Below are 14,299 nucleotides of genomic sequence, written 5' to 3'. Positions count from 1 at the left end.
TTTGCAAAATATGGTGTTACTTTAACCCAGGCTAAACAAACTTCGTAAGAAGACCTGGAATCTAATGGTAATTCTGAAAGTTTTTTGTTGTGCAAGATGTCCAGCACCAAAAATGTTGAAATGTAGATTAGCAGTTGGACAACGTACTACAGTTTTGTACCACAAATATTCCAGAATTGAGACTGATGTGAGTGATGAGAGTACTAAAGTGAACTGTATGGGAAGACAAATGGCCAGAGCAAAAAGATAAACAATTTTATCCTTGGGAGGAATTGATACGAATTTTCAGTCACACATGACTAACAAAATGTGGCTACTTTACGGTACCATAACTTCAGCAGTTTGTGTAATAAGGCTCACACCCATGCTGTACAATATCCCTAACATATGATGCAATATACTACATCTGCATATTAACTGTATAACTTTCTAAATAAAGTTCAATATTCCCTGCCCTTACCTTCAAAATTTAATGTTTTATTTGTTTCCTATGCTTCTGAACGTCTACTCTGGAGATATTCATATTACCACTTTTCATGAAGAAATAACGAGGTGGGTCAAAATAGCCCCAGCCGGCCGTTGTGCAGAGCGGTTCTAGGCGCTTCAGTCCAGAACCGCGCTGCTGCTACGGATGCATGTTCGAATCCTGCCTCGGGCATGGGTCTGTGTGCTGTCCTTAGAGCCATTTGAACCATTTTGAAAGTAGCCACGAGTGCTTATAACAGTGGCCCACATTTTTATGATACCACAACAATAGATGTGTTGATTCTTGTTGAATAAGCTACTTAACTGATGGTACAAGTCACTGAGGATACTAAAAAAAGATATTTGGAATTTGCTACCTTCCACTATACTTTGTTTTCTTGCATCACATAAAAAAGACAAAAAAATTGGGCCGGAGTAACACCAGTTTACGGTAGTAATGTACGAATCCGGTAACAGTCTCCCCAGAAAAAATTATTTTTCGTTTGATCTTTCGTTCGGTATGTTCATTTCCTGCGTTTTAGAAGAGGTGGAACTCGTCCTGCTTCGAGCGCAAAGTGTCATGGCGCAGGCTCCATACAGCACTTGTGACTAGCGGCCAAGAACACTTTGGTCGAAGCCAGTAGTTTCTCCGAACAATTATTCTGCAGGCATGAAATCCATGCTGTGTGATAGGGCTCCGGGCTCACCTGCGAAGCAAATCGAGCCAAGAACTCGATATTGTTTCCCTGATCTCGATCTATATGGACACCGGCTGCGAGCGTTGTTCCATCCCCGGCTTCTAGCTGTGGAGTTAATTTCTCATACACAATAGCGCAACACCAAACTTAATAAACTTCAGACATTGCGCCTGAAGCCTCTCAGATATCTCTTAATTTATGTCAGCTCTTCTCTTCCTCATGGCGAGTGGTTACCTAGGTATTACAATAACGAACAACTTAAAATGGAAGAAACACATAGAAAATGTTGCGGGGAAGGCTAACCAAAGACTGCGTTTTATTGGCAGGACACTTAGAAAATGTAACAGACCTACTAAGGAGACTGCCTTCACTACGCTTGTCTGTCCTCTTTTACAATACTGCTGCGCGGTGTGGGTTCCTTACCAGACAGGACTGACGGAGTACATCGAAAAAGTTCAAAGAAAGGCAGCACGTTTTGTACTATCGCTAAATATGGGAGAGAGTGTCACAAAAATGATACAGGATTTGGGCTGGGCATCATTTTTCGTTGCGATGCAATCTTCTCACGAAATTCCAATCACCAACTTTCTCCTCGAAATGCTAAAATATTTTATTGACACCGGCCTACATAGGGAGGAAAGAACACCAAGATAAAATAAGGGAAATCAGAGCTCGTACGGAAATATACAGGTTTTCATTCTTTCCGCGCTCTATACGAGATTGAAATTATAAGGGTATTGTGAAGGTGATTCGATGAACCCTCTACCAGGCACCTAAATGTGATTTGCAGAGTATCCATGTAGATGTAGATGTTACTGGGCTCAGCATCTTCATTCTTGATCAAGACTCTCGATGTGACCCCCTTTCCTAAATAAACCAGTAGGTCTTGATCGATACTGCTCTTAATCATATAGCTTGAAGTCACTATTTGGAGCCCCCACCCCACCCCTACCCCACTGCCTACCATCTCGTCCGCCTCGAAACACGGCTGTGTATGCAAACAGCAACACGAGCACTGAATGTGTGGTACCTAATCTCTTGAAGAATCGCCAAATCCCAGAAAATGTGTAGAATTGGGAAAGATGCAAAACTTAATTTCCACCAGCTTGATTTATCAAGCAACGGAAAAATCCAACATGGAAGAACGACAATATTATGAAAAGGTTAGGTTGCTGCTTACCTTACAGGGGAAGATACTGAGTCGCAGACAAGCACAACAAGAAGGCTGCTATACATGAGCTTTCGTCCAAAAGGCCTCCTTATAACCTAGGAAACACACACACAAGCACAACTCACACACACACATAACCACTGTATTCGTTATGCATGTGTGAGATGTGCTTTCTGGAATGTATATGTGTGTTTTCTACGTTAGGAGAAGGCTTTACAGACGAAAGCTGATGTGTAGCAGTCGTCTTGTTGTGCCTTTTTGTGACTCAACGTCTCTTCTATACGTCGAGTAGCAATTTATTCTTTTCATAATATTGCCACCTTGATTTATGATATACGGGGTTATTCAGCTGCTTCTACATATGGGTTTTATGGAACCTGCAGTGTCTTCAAATACCACACGCACGATTTTCGTATTCTCTTACACACTAGTCGTACAAAAAAATGAACAGGATATTTTTGTAGCAAATTTAATATAGTTAAACTTTGTTCTGAGACACGTTTTCACTAGAGGCAGCAGTTTACGAACTACTCAAGAAAAACGTCCTAAAGTGACCTTAAAAAGCATTTTCTTGAATAACATGAAAACTTTGGCCTCCAGCGAAAACATATCACGGTATAAAAGTTAGCTACATTAAATTTACTCCAAAAAAGGTCCGGTTCATTTTTTCTGTACGACTAACAGATTCCACGTAGCGAGCGATAGGAAATGAAAATCTCACGTGTGGTTTTTTAAGGCATTGTGGGATGCATAAAACCCCTAGGTATGGGCATATAAATCACCCTGCGTTATGGATTCTCATTAGCTTTCCATTACAAAAAAATGTGTGCTGTTACAATCACAAAGGCTTCTCGTCTGCCAGGATACATTTTTGTTTCTTTAATTTAGTACTCTAAAGGACACTAGTAGTGCATTTAGAGTTTGAACAAAGTTATTTATTAAGTTGCACGGCAGAACTGAGGTCACTGTGGTCGTTCGTTACGATTTAGAATTAACTGTTTCAGATTGTTCCTTTATTAAAATCCACTGCCTCAGACAGTAAAAATTCCGTAAGGGCTAAACATTTAAGAGCTGACTACGTCGTTCCACACTTGTAATCTCTGATTCTTGTTAAGTTCTTGCTCTGCCCTAATCTGAACTCCAAGGTAAAGAACAGACGGCGACTTCCTAAAAGAAATCATTCCGCCACTGGAGTTAAGTGATTTAAGAAAATCATGTTTCACCCAAATTTTTGCTTTTGGAACGCGGGGCTGAATTCCGTTTCCCCGGAATAACTAAGGGCACAGTTGTTCACAAACCACAGTTATCGGTCTCCGCTGTTATTCCGTGAGGTTTTTTCCTATTGATGTCGAAGGTCGTGAAGTCAAATGGCATTTGTGTTGTCTCAACAACTGGTGAAACGAATAGGAGTTGTAGAACCCATTCCTGCTGAAAAATGAACGTTTACGCAGATGGAGAAACTTTTGCGATAGGAAAAAACGATAATTTAAAGATCACACAAGGTCATTGTTAACTGTGGAATTGTGCAGCCTCGTGGAAATTGGCTTCAGAGGAAACAATCAATTAACACCATTCAGAAGTAATATGAGAAGCGAAGTAATATTTTTTCATTTGAGTACCCAAAAAGGTGAATATGACTGTCTCTCCCAAGAGTCGTCTTTCGTTTTTACGATGAGCAGATGGATTCGGCCCAAATAAATTCTAATCATCGCAGGTTTCTGGCGACTCTCAGTGACAAAGGAAAGTCTCAGTTTGTTTCCAGTTACAAACAAAATGATATTTATAGCGGAATCTTACATGCTCATTCGACAGCGCAATCCCAAATTTGTCTTGTACAATACTGGATTAAGTTATATTTACTAAGAGGTACTGGAAGGCAGCCGGCTGCTGTGACCGAGCGGTTCTAGCTGCTTCAGTCCGGAACCGCGCTGCTGCTACGGTCGCAGGTTCGAATCCTGCCTCGGGCAAGGCTGTGTGTGATGTCCTTAGGTTAGTTAGGTTTAAGTAGTTCTAAGTCCAGGGGACTGATGAACTTAGATGATAAGTCCAATAGTGCTTAGAGCCATTGGAACCGTTTTACTGGAAGGCACTCTAAAACCTATATTCACCACATCTTCGTTGCCCTGCACGTGCCTCTTGGTCCGCGTTTTCTGCTACTGCACAAGTAGTGAATAATGGTGAAAGAGAATTTCCAACATCAGCTGCAATGGGGCATTGTAACAAATCCAATGGAGGCAAGTGAAAGGGATTCGAACCCTTATATCCCTCTTATAGCGAGCCGTTGCCTTTCAGCTGCAATGGGGCATTGTAACAAATCCAATGGAGGCAAGTGAAAGGGATTCGAACCCTTATATCCCTCTTATAGCGAGCCGTTGCCTTAACAACTTTGGCTGTCCAAAGAAGCTTCCCACCCAACCTAAATTCCCATATGTCGCACGCTACACACGTAGTGTCTCCTGTCCAATATCCTCATTGCTCGCAGCTTCATCTGAGTCCCTCGAGAGGTCGAACGTAAGCAGCATCCACACTCGGTATCATTATTGGGCGTCTGGGCACATATATTTGTGTGTGTGATATCTGTACGAAAGAACAGACATGGTTCATGATCCCGCAACTGTATATATACATAACGAAAGACAAATTCCGACATCATCTACAGTCGTGCATTGGCATAAATCCAATGGCAACAAATGAAAATTTGTGTCTGTCCAGGACTCGAACCCGGTTTTCCAGCTTATCACGAGCGGCCCCCTTACCACTTCGGCTATCCGTGAAAGCTTCCCAACGAACCCGGACTCCGGTATGTCGCACACTACATACGTAGCGTCCCCTGACCATTACCCTCTTTGCTCGCAGTCTCACCTAATTCCTGCAAGAGGTCGAACGAAGAGTGCATCCGCACTGAAGGATTATTATTTCGTGTGAAGGCGTATATATTTATATGTGTGGTGTCTGTTCTTCCGGACATATATACGGCCGTGGGATCATAAATAGTGTCTGTTCTTTCGGACATTTCCGGAACCCTAAAAACCACTGGGAAAAGATAAAATCGCACACGTCGAAAAACGTAGCCTGCTGTTTGATAGAGAAGACAACGTTCGCTTTTAATATTTGGAGGGGGTACCAACTGATGAAGCGCATTGGACAGCCTGCCTGTGGCAGCACACCACCTGAAAAATATGTAATAAATTCACCGTGTCAGATATCGTCGAACATTGGAAGCCAAAGCGGGAAATCAGTATGTCGGGCGATATCCGACATTGGAGCGGGTAGCTTCAATTTACTGATTTATTTAATCTTTGTGCCAACCACGATTTTATTACCATCCGAGTAGCCTTTGATTTTAGGGCGCCTCCGTTGTATTTAAAGCGACAGAAATGTCTAATTACTCGCCGACTGGGACCTGTTTGACAATTCGCCGCACGTGGCGGGTGTGTGCAGTGCTCATCACGGCGTTATTTGGGGACAGATATTAAAATGCGGAGCCGCAGGCAAGGAGGCAGCGGCAGCGGCCACCACAATTGGTGGGCCGGAAATCACGTGTGCCGACCGCAAAGTTTGCGTGACCGGTGACAATGCGGCAATTAGCGCGCCGACACCGCCGTCACGCGCCGAACCACCACAATTGGGCCTCATTACGGACCCGCGTCCCCCTGCGGGCGCTGGACCACCGCCAGCCAAGTCGCACGTTTCCGCTCTCACTGCGAGAACGACCCCCAAAGCTAGTTTCGTTTTAATCCGCTCAAAATTTTGTTTTACGAGGGCAAGTCGAAAAGTAACGACAATTTTTAAAACATTTTTTAATTGGAGAAACAACTCTGCAAGCAACATCATTTGTCTACAAAACCTCCCACATTATTTGCACACTTGGAATATCTCTTCATAAGATTCTCTATTGCGCTCTGAAAGACGTTCTGTGGCACCGTGGACGTCCAGTCTTGCACCACATTCACAGCCCTATCATCCGGCGCAACCTTCGACTCATACAGGTGCGGCGACATTGGACCAAAGCAATGAATGTTGATTAAGGATGGGCACTTCGGCAGATGCTCCCACCCAGAGCCCACGCGTAATGTTTCGTTCCCCTCAACTCGTTCGAACTCGCCAACTATTCAGTGTACAGCGATGAACTGACATCAGAGCGCTACGGAATCTATTGAAAAAATTCAGGGATTTGGCTTAGAATCACATTTAGCATATGTTGATTATGAGAAAGCCTTTGACAAGATAAAAAGGCACCTTATGGGGAAAATATTGAAAATAAAATGTTTTCCTAAACACCTTATTAATGCCATCATGAGTCTATATGTAAATACAAAAATAGTTTTAAGTTCAGTTTCGAAAATATCAGATGAAATTTTAATAAATTAAAGTGTTTGATAGGGGTGCTGTCTATAGCCCATACGGAAAGTTTACTAAAATGCATTTCGAGTTGACGTTAGTGAATGAATCGTTAAAATTTTTATAATTGTGAGCAACTGTGGAAATCCGATCTTATATTCTTTATAAGGACCACACTACCCGGTTACAAGTACTTGGACAACTGTTAGTGGACGTTAATATGGAGTGTATCCATTGTTCCTCTTCATGACATTTTGAACTCTGCTGGGAACGCTTTCAGTGAGGTGTCTCAATGTCGGTGGAGCAGTGGCAGCTTATTCTTCCTTAAGAACTGAAACCAGAAAAGGTAGTGATGCTGGACTATGATCTCTCGAGCGAATTAGACGTTGTAACGCATCCCAAAGGGGTTCTAGCTCCGAACTCCGGGCAGGCCAGACCATTTACTGAATGTTATTGTCCATAAACAGCCGGCCGGAGTGGCCGAGCGGTTCTAGGCGCTTCAGTCTGGAACCGCGCGACCGCTCCAGTCGCAGGTTCGAATCCTGCCTCGGGCGTGGATGTTTGTGATATCCTTCGGTTAGTTAGGTTTAAGTAGTTCTACGTTCTAGGGGACTGATGACCTCAGAAGTTAAGTCCCATAGTGCTCAGAGCCTTTTGAACCATTTTGTCCATAAACCATTGCCTCAGAGAAGTTTATGATAGGGTGCATTGTCATGCTGAAACACTCACCGTCTGTTCTTATCGGTCCAAATTAAGCGTTATGCCACACATAATAAGAGGACCACTCCCCAGCCACGAAAAATTTCACCATATCACAACACCGCCTCCTTCATACTTCACTGTTGGCGCTACACATGACGTCAGGAAGTGTTTCACGGGCACTCACCAAACCCAAACCCTACCATCGGACTGCCACAGGGTATAACAATACTCTAATTCATTCGTTCCCATTCATCCACTGTCCAGTTGCGTCGCTTAACATTCACTTCAGAAATGTCTGGCTGATGAGGAGCTGGTCTACCACTGCACCCCATCCTTTTCAACTCTCTACGTACAGTCATTGCGCTAGCTGGACTGCTGGTGCTCACGAATGATTTTTTCCGCTGATTTCATGAGATGTTTTACAGTCACCCGTCGCAATGCTTGAGGGCCCATGTCCGTTAGCAGATGAGGGCTGCCTGATCTTGCTTTAGCTGTGGTGGTTCCTTCACGTTTCCATTTCACAATCTGTCACCAACGGTAGACATTGGGCAGCTTTAGAAGGGTTGAATTGTCCCTTGTGGATTTTTAGATCCAACGACTAGTCCCCATTCGAAATCACTAAGTTCTCCTAACTGAGACATGGTGTTCTTACTGTTCACAGTACGATAAGCCCCGCCTAATTTATACGGGCAGGTCTGATGCTTGTGGCATCTGCTGATCAGTTCCGCGTTATACAGGGGTGACAGCACGCTTTTGATGGGATTGTGTATATGGGAGAAATTGGTAATTGTAAAGTAGCCACTTTTTGGCACTTTAACGTAATAGTTACTTCGATTCTTAGGTAAAGAAGGAGTTATTTTTAATTTATTTGCTTTTTTGAACATATTATTTTGTATTTCTGTGTCAATTGATTTCGGAAATGGAACTAGAAGGTGAACACAGCGTGTTCGTCTCTAGGAGTCAATGATCTTGTAGCTCGGGGATGAATTGAGGCTTTATTCCGAACGATATAAATCACACTTGGCGTGCTGTTCACTCACAACAATGAACGTTCAGAGTCCTAAACCACTGAACACCTTGTGTTTTTATAAAATGCTTAATAAGTGATAAAACCTGCGAGTTCAATTTATAAGCTGGCTAATAGAGAGAAAGAGTACGCTGTAAGTGTCAAAGGATTAAAAAAATGGCCCTGAGCACTATGCGACTTAACTTCTGAGGTCATCAGTCACCTAGAACTTAGAACTAATTAAACCTAACTAACCTAAGGACATCACACACATCCATGCCCGAGGCAGGATTGGAGCCTGCACCCGTAACGGTCGCTCGGCTCCAGACTGTAGCGCCTAGAACCGCAGGGCCACTCCGGCCGGCTAGGATTCAAAAGAACTGTGCTTGTCTCCATATTTTCATTTCTGGAACTGTGAGCTGGACGGACTTCGTAGCAAAATCTGTGTATTCGAAACGGCATTACAGAACATAAATTTGATACAAGAGTTTTCTTCGTTTAGTAGTTGCTGCCAAACCTAATGAAAATAACTCACTTTACATATATATGGCAGCTAAATAGATCAATGATCCCTATTGACAAGTGTAGTTCAACTACTTTTCTCACAGATATTCTTAGCTGAGGAACATTAAACGTCCCTTCAGGGGAGGCCGTGTTTCTGAATAATTCACCAAGGTGAGTACTTTCGATGTTAGCAGAAAGACGTCAGAGGACACGTCACTGCAGTTGATTTGCTTTCATTAAGAGAAACAGATTGATTTGCTTTCATTAAGAGAAACAGACTACCTGATTGATAACTAACGTGTTATTGCCTCTTGTGAGCAGCCAGGTATCTACATCTCCATCAACACCTTATGGGCAGAGAAATGTGCATAATGAAAACCCAGGTTGCACCCAACTATAAATAACGATGTACAACTGCAAAATAAGAAGACCTACTTCCATAAGGGTGATTAGTAGTTTACTGAGTGTTATGTGTTCCCTTACGTTAAATAAATACGACGGCGTATCGTATCCTCAGCAAATGAATCGGTTTTGCTAGACTGCTTATCGATAACACCGATTTTCCCCGCTTTATTCAGATATCATGATTTTTTAGCTTTCTTTTCCGACTCGAACATTTCCTTGAAAATCTTTACAATACCTTTTTTTCCTAAATTCGAAACTGGAGCATATCGTTCTATAAGCTTGTTAACTACTAGACAAGGGCCCCGTTAAGTTTTTCTTCCAGGAAGGAGACACATATCAAGCGTACTTCCTTTGTCGAGTGAACTCCTAGTCCGATCTGGTGACCCAAGAGGACGACTCGAAAACCCTACCACTCATAACATCTGGGAAACATTGCTTCCGGCATTACTGAGTACGACGCAGTACACTAAATAATATCTCCCGCGACAGTAAGAAATGAGAAGGGAAAAAATTATAACGTCCAACAAACGATCGCACACCGTTTGAACCTGAAGCCTAATGCAGATGGGAAGTGTTGTAGTTTTCTGTATTTCGGTTTGACGACCATGGGTGGTTGTTGCAGTCACAGATCTCGTGTAGTTGTCTGAACGCGGGCCGTGTCTCCCAGCTGAGGCTCGCCGTACTTTCCTTTGTAGCTGTCAGTACTAAAGTAATCCTGAACAAGAGTCAGAACTGTACGGTGGGTGCTTGAACAGCTCAGTGTCAAGGCTATAAATGCACTGGATTGTCCTCCCAGCTGCATGAAAGTGGACATTATCCTGAAGCAAAAATCAAACTCTCAAAATTTCCTTCTCCTCATCGTTTTTGAGTTTCACACTCCGCGCTAGGTCGCAGTAGATGTCAGTGTTCACTGTTTGACTTTCAGGAGTTTAGTGAGTCAATAGTAGCCCTGTCATATCGCAGATCACTGACATCATCAGGTTTTCTGCAGAAGCTTGAATTTTTCGCTGTAGGCCTATCAACTATTTACATTGAAGTTTGTAGCGAAAGGCCCAAGAGTCCTGTGCCATGCCGGCACGTCGTGGCACGATTCAATGTAGACAGATCCGTCTGGTTGGCAGCGTCACTGGCGGTGGTAGAGTCACAGCGATTTTCCGCCGGTAGATGGGAGCTCAGTGACGATTACGTCGATTTAAGCGCGGCAATTGCTCACTGAGTGATATGGTGTCAAGCATTTTGTGCGGCAATGTCCGGGCCGGTAAGATCCTCGGCTCGCTGCCATATTTGGAATATTACTCAGAGCGGGTCACGTGATGTCCTGTGTCGGCTGAACCAGTGGAGGTTGCCCGATGTAGAAGTTATTTCGGCGTGCTGCTTGTGTGCCTACTTGTACCTGGATTTGGATTGGAAGAAGTCTGTGTTCACTGTGGCGTCGGGTTGGTTTCCTGTCAGCCAGGTCCAAAGGACTGATTGGAGGGCAGTTGGTGGATGCGCTCAACTGATAGCACCCGAAGGCGGCTGTTGACTTACGTTTCTACTTTCTGGAAATCATGGTGAGCATTCAGTTTACAGTCACAACCGCTACAATTTACGTTCGAAAGGGCTATTATTCTCTTTCTTGTCATCCTGGATATCCATCGTCATCTGTAAAGTAGTTTTTGTGAACATTTGAAGTCCACAGCTCGTGGTCGTGCGGTAGCGTTCTCGCTTCCCGCGCCCGGGTTCGATTCCCGGCGGGGTCAGGGATTTTCTCTACCTCGTGATGACTGGGTGTTGTGTGATGTCCTTAGGTTAGTTAGGATTAAGTAGTTCTAAGTTCTAGGGGACTGATGACCATAGATGATAAGTCCCATAGTGCTCAGAGCCATTTGAACCATTTGAACATTTGAAACGATCCTCTTCAAGTTATTCTAACGTAAATTTTCGACTATTAAACTGGCGGCTTAGAAACCTCTTGACTGGATTTGGCCGCGCTATCTGGGATTATTTAACTCAAGTAGTACATAACGTGATTACAGCGCACAACTTGCTTTTTCCGTATTTTCTGCAGTGTCCTTTGGTTAAATTAAAAAAAAATATTTACTACTATTTATGTGTTACGGAACAGCTAGAGTACACATGTGGTTTTTATTATGAGTTCCATTAAAAGGGTCTTTGGTGAAAGAAATGATTAATCCTAAAATGGTTGCTCTCTCTGTTAACCGTACTAAACCGAGAGCCCAAAAAGTCAGCCGGCTAACCAGGTTGAGTGTTATTCATAGACAAAGGAAGTAGTTATTTTGTCTCTACTCGGGTGCCTTGTTTACACGGCCAGTTGATTGTATTTTATATAAAGTTGTCAACAGCCCATATAATTGGATTGCTTGTTTTTCCTAATTAAACGCCATCTGTTTTATTTGCCAGTGGATGTCGGTTTTTAATGGCCTATTGGTTAGCGAAGTCATTGGTCTCTTCGGACTAGGGAAGGATGGGGAAAGAAGTCGGCCGTGCCCTTTCAGAGGAACCATCCCGGAATTTGCTTGTAGCAATTTAGGTAAATCACGGAAAACCTAAATCAGGATGGCCGGACGTGGGATTGAACCGTCGTCCTCCCGAATGAGAGTCCAGTGTGCTAACCACTGCGCCACTTCGCTCGGTAATGGCCTATCTATCATTTCTGTAGATTTCTAGAGCTTAAATTTGGAATGTATTGTTAAACGCCACGTAGTTGAAATTATTAAACATCTGTGTCAAGGCTTGGATTTAATGTGAAGTTTTCAGAAAATTTTTCTTAAGATTGTTTTCTTAAAATTTTTTCTTAAATGTTATTTTATATGTTCCGTTAATTCTGCCACCAGTTGCCTTGCTTCCAAAAGAAAAGGTCGTTAGAAAATTAAGATCTGTTGGTAGATGCTGAGAATTTTAGATCTTTTCGATGTGGCAGTAAGGTAATCTATTTTTTATTAAATTTGTTAGTAAAATTATGCCCCAGTGTCCTACTATTCAGCACCAGCTCTTTACCGAATTTCAGTCACCAATAGTTGCCATGTGAGTGAGGAAGTCTTCTCCTTTGTGTTCAAAACGTCTTAAACGTAATTTTAATATTTATAAGCGTTTCTGTTTGTACGACTACATGTTCTCGTGGTGATATAAACTAATGAAATTTTGTCCAGCTTCTAGTCATGTCATTTGGTAAAACATCACACAGCTCAGAACACATGCTCGTGTCATGTGGAAGCACGCTGTTACTACTTGAAAATAGCCGACGAATGCACAGCCGAAAGCTCCTGGAAATTTAACTACTTCGTTGCGACCTCTGAGTTGCACCTCCTGGATGCTAGACTTCTATCAAACACGACAAGCTTCACAGGTGGCCAGGAGAAGCGAGTCCGCCAGCAAATTCCAGTGGCCTGCTGCGGTGGTCGCTAGCAGAGCGGAAGGGTTTCACGTCACGCATCACGGGGAACAAATAGCGCGTAGCTTAGTATCAGCGCACACCAGGATAAAACTCACGCTCCATGGCTTAAACGGTAGAGTGAATTCGAGAATATGTTCCTGTGAAGATTTCACCACTGTGCAGCTCACCGGCCCGGAGAAGGTTCTGCCGCTGTCCCACAAAACGAGGTTACACGACGGCAGTACCTACGTCGGATAGAAGACCGTAGTGTACACGAACTAGTCTCAGAGCAGGACTGTCAGAGGTTAACACTATTGCACAACGATCTCCTAAAATTGAGTATTTGTGTATCGCCGAATAAATGTGTATTTTGCAAATAGAATTGTAGTCATTTCAGTAGTTGTCTTTATAGGTATCCGTGACTTATATTTGGTTGGGAGGTGCGCCACCTCGGTGTTTGTTGTCAACATACATGTTGGCAACGAAATGTAGCTGCAACACAGCTGAAGAAACAGAAAATTTTGTTAATTTCCATTTGCGTTTCTCTGTCAGTTAACATGGTACCCAGAGAGCACAATCCTTCCGACAGTTTAGAGACTCATGTACTACTGCAAATGATTAACTGCTGACAATGTTCAGGACGTATGGAATACCATCAGTTCTGACACGACAATCATCACGAATCTTTCAGTCATCTGTCGCGATGTTGTAACACCCCCGTTATGTCCTTTATGGGGTTTTGTGTGATTACCGAAGCCGCCAAACAGTTAATATGATTATATGACCGTGTGCTTAATGGATGAAAGGCTATCGGTTTTTCTGCTGTGGTTTCGAGGGTATTTCAACCGAGTGCGGCTGTTCTGAGACGGAATAGATAATGATTGAAAGTTTGTCTATTATTAAAGACCATAAAGGTTGCGATGTACAAAATGATATGTATTTTTTACTAACACACAAATTCTGAGGCAGTTGCTACCATCGCCTTACACCTCTAATGACGGTTATATCTTTTATTGGTTGCTGATTTTAAGTACTTCGTCACACGCAATGCTGATGGTTAACATTCACAACAATCCTCACTGCAATCCATGGTTGTTGCTGGCCGACGCGGTTGACGCGAAACACATAATTCGGCACTTGTCACTTTTGCTTTCATATCACTCGCGAATCGGTATCGATGAGGGTCCACCCCACGACGATCAGGGGGACGCGCTCATTTGTCATACTCCAGTGAATTTACTTGACCATCATTCTTGCCCGTCTCTCCACTACTACTTCTCATTCAACACTCGTCTCACTGCCTCCTGCAGCGCTCGACAATCGATTCCTGTCTGCTATCGACCTGGGTGTCGGATACTAGCATCTACGTATATTTGTGGGATCACGGATCCCTTACAATGTTCCCATCCGTTTTTAAAATGGATGTCCTACCCGTACCCTCTTCGTCACAGACATAAAGCACAGCTTTACAGCGTAGTTCCATCAGCAAATTTTTATCAACCTATGGCGCAGAAAAACAAATTCCTATAACTTGTCGTCGAGCGATCTTTAGGACTTGCTTAGTCATGTTGTTTAGTGGGAAACCTCTTTCTCTTCATTCTCTTGACTACAGGAAATCACGACGCCTGCTG

The 14,299-nt window shown here is 43.2% G+C and overlaps 1 protein-coding gene across 1 annotated transcript in view; it reads right to left on the bottom strand.

The window, feature by feature from the left end:
• The window catches only part of LOC124789758 (prohormone-1-like), a 310,220-nt gene that overhangs the window by 121,779 nt on the left and 174,142 nt on the right, over window positions 1–14,299 (bottom strand). The window lies entirely within an intron of this gene.

Source organism: Schistocerca piceifrons, chromosome 3 (assembly GCF_021461385.2).
Source record: "Schistocerca piceifrons isolate TAMUIC-IGC-003096 chromosome 3, iqSchPice1.1, whole genome shotgun sequence".
Classification (NCBI taxonomy): domain Eukaryota; kingdom Metazoa; phylum Arthropoda; class Insecta; order Orthoptera; family Acrididae; genus Schistocerca; species Schistocerca piceifrons.
The sequence above is the reverse complement of the archived record's forward strand: the minus strand, read 5'-3'. Positions and strand labels throughout refer to the sequence as shown.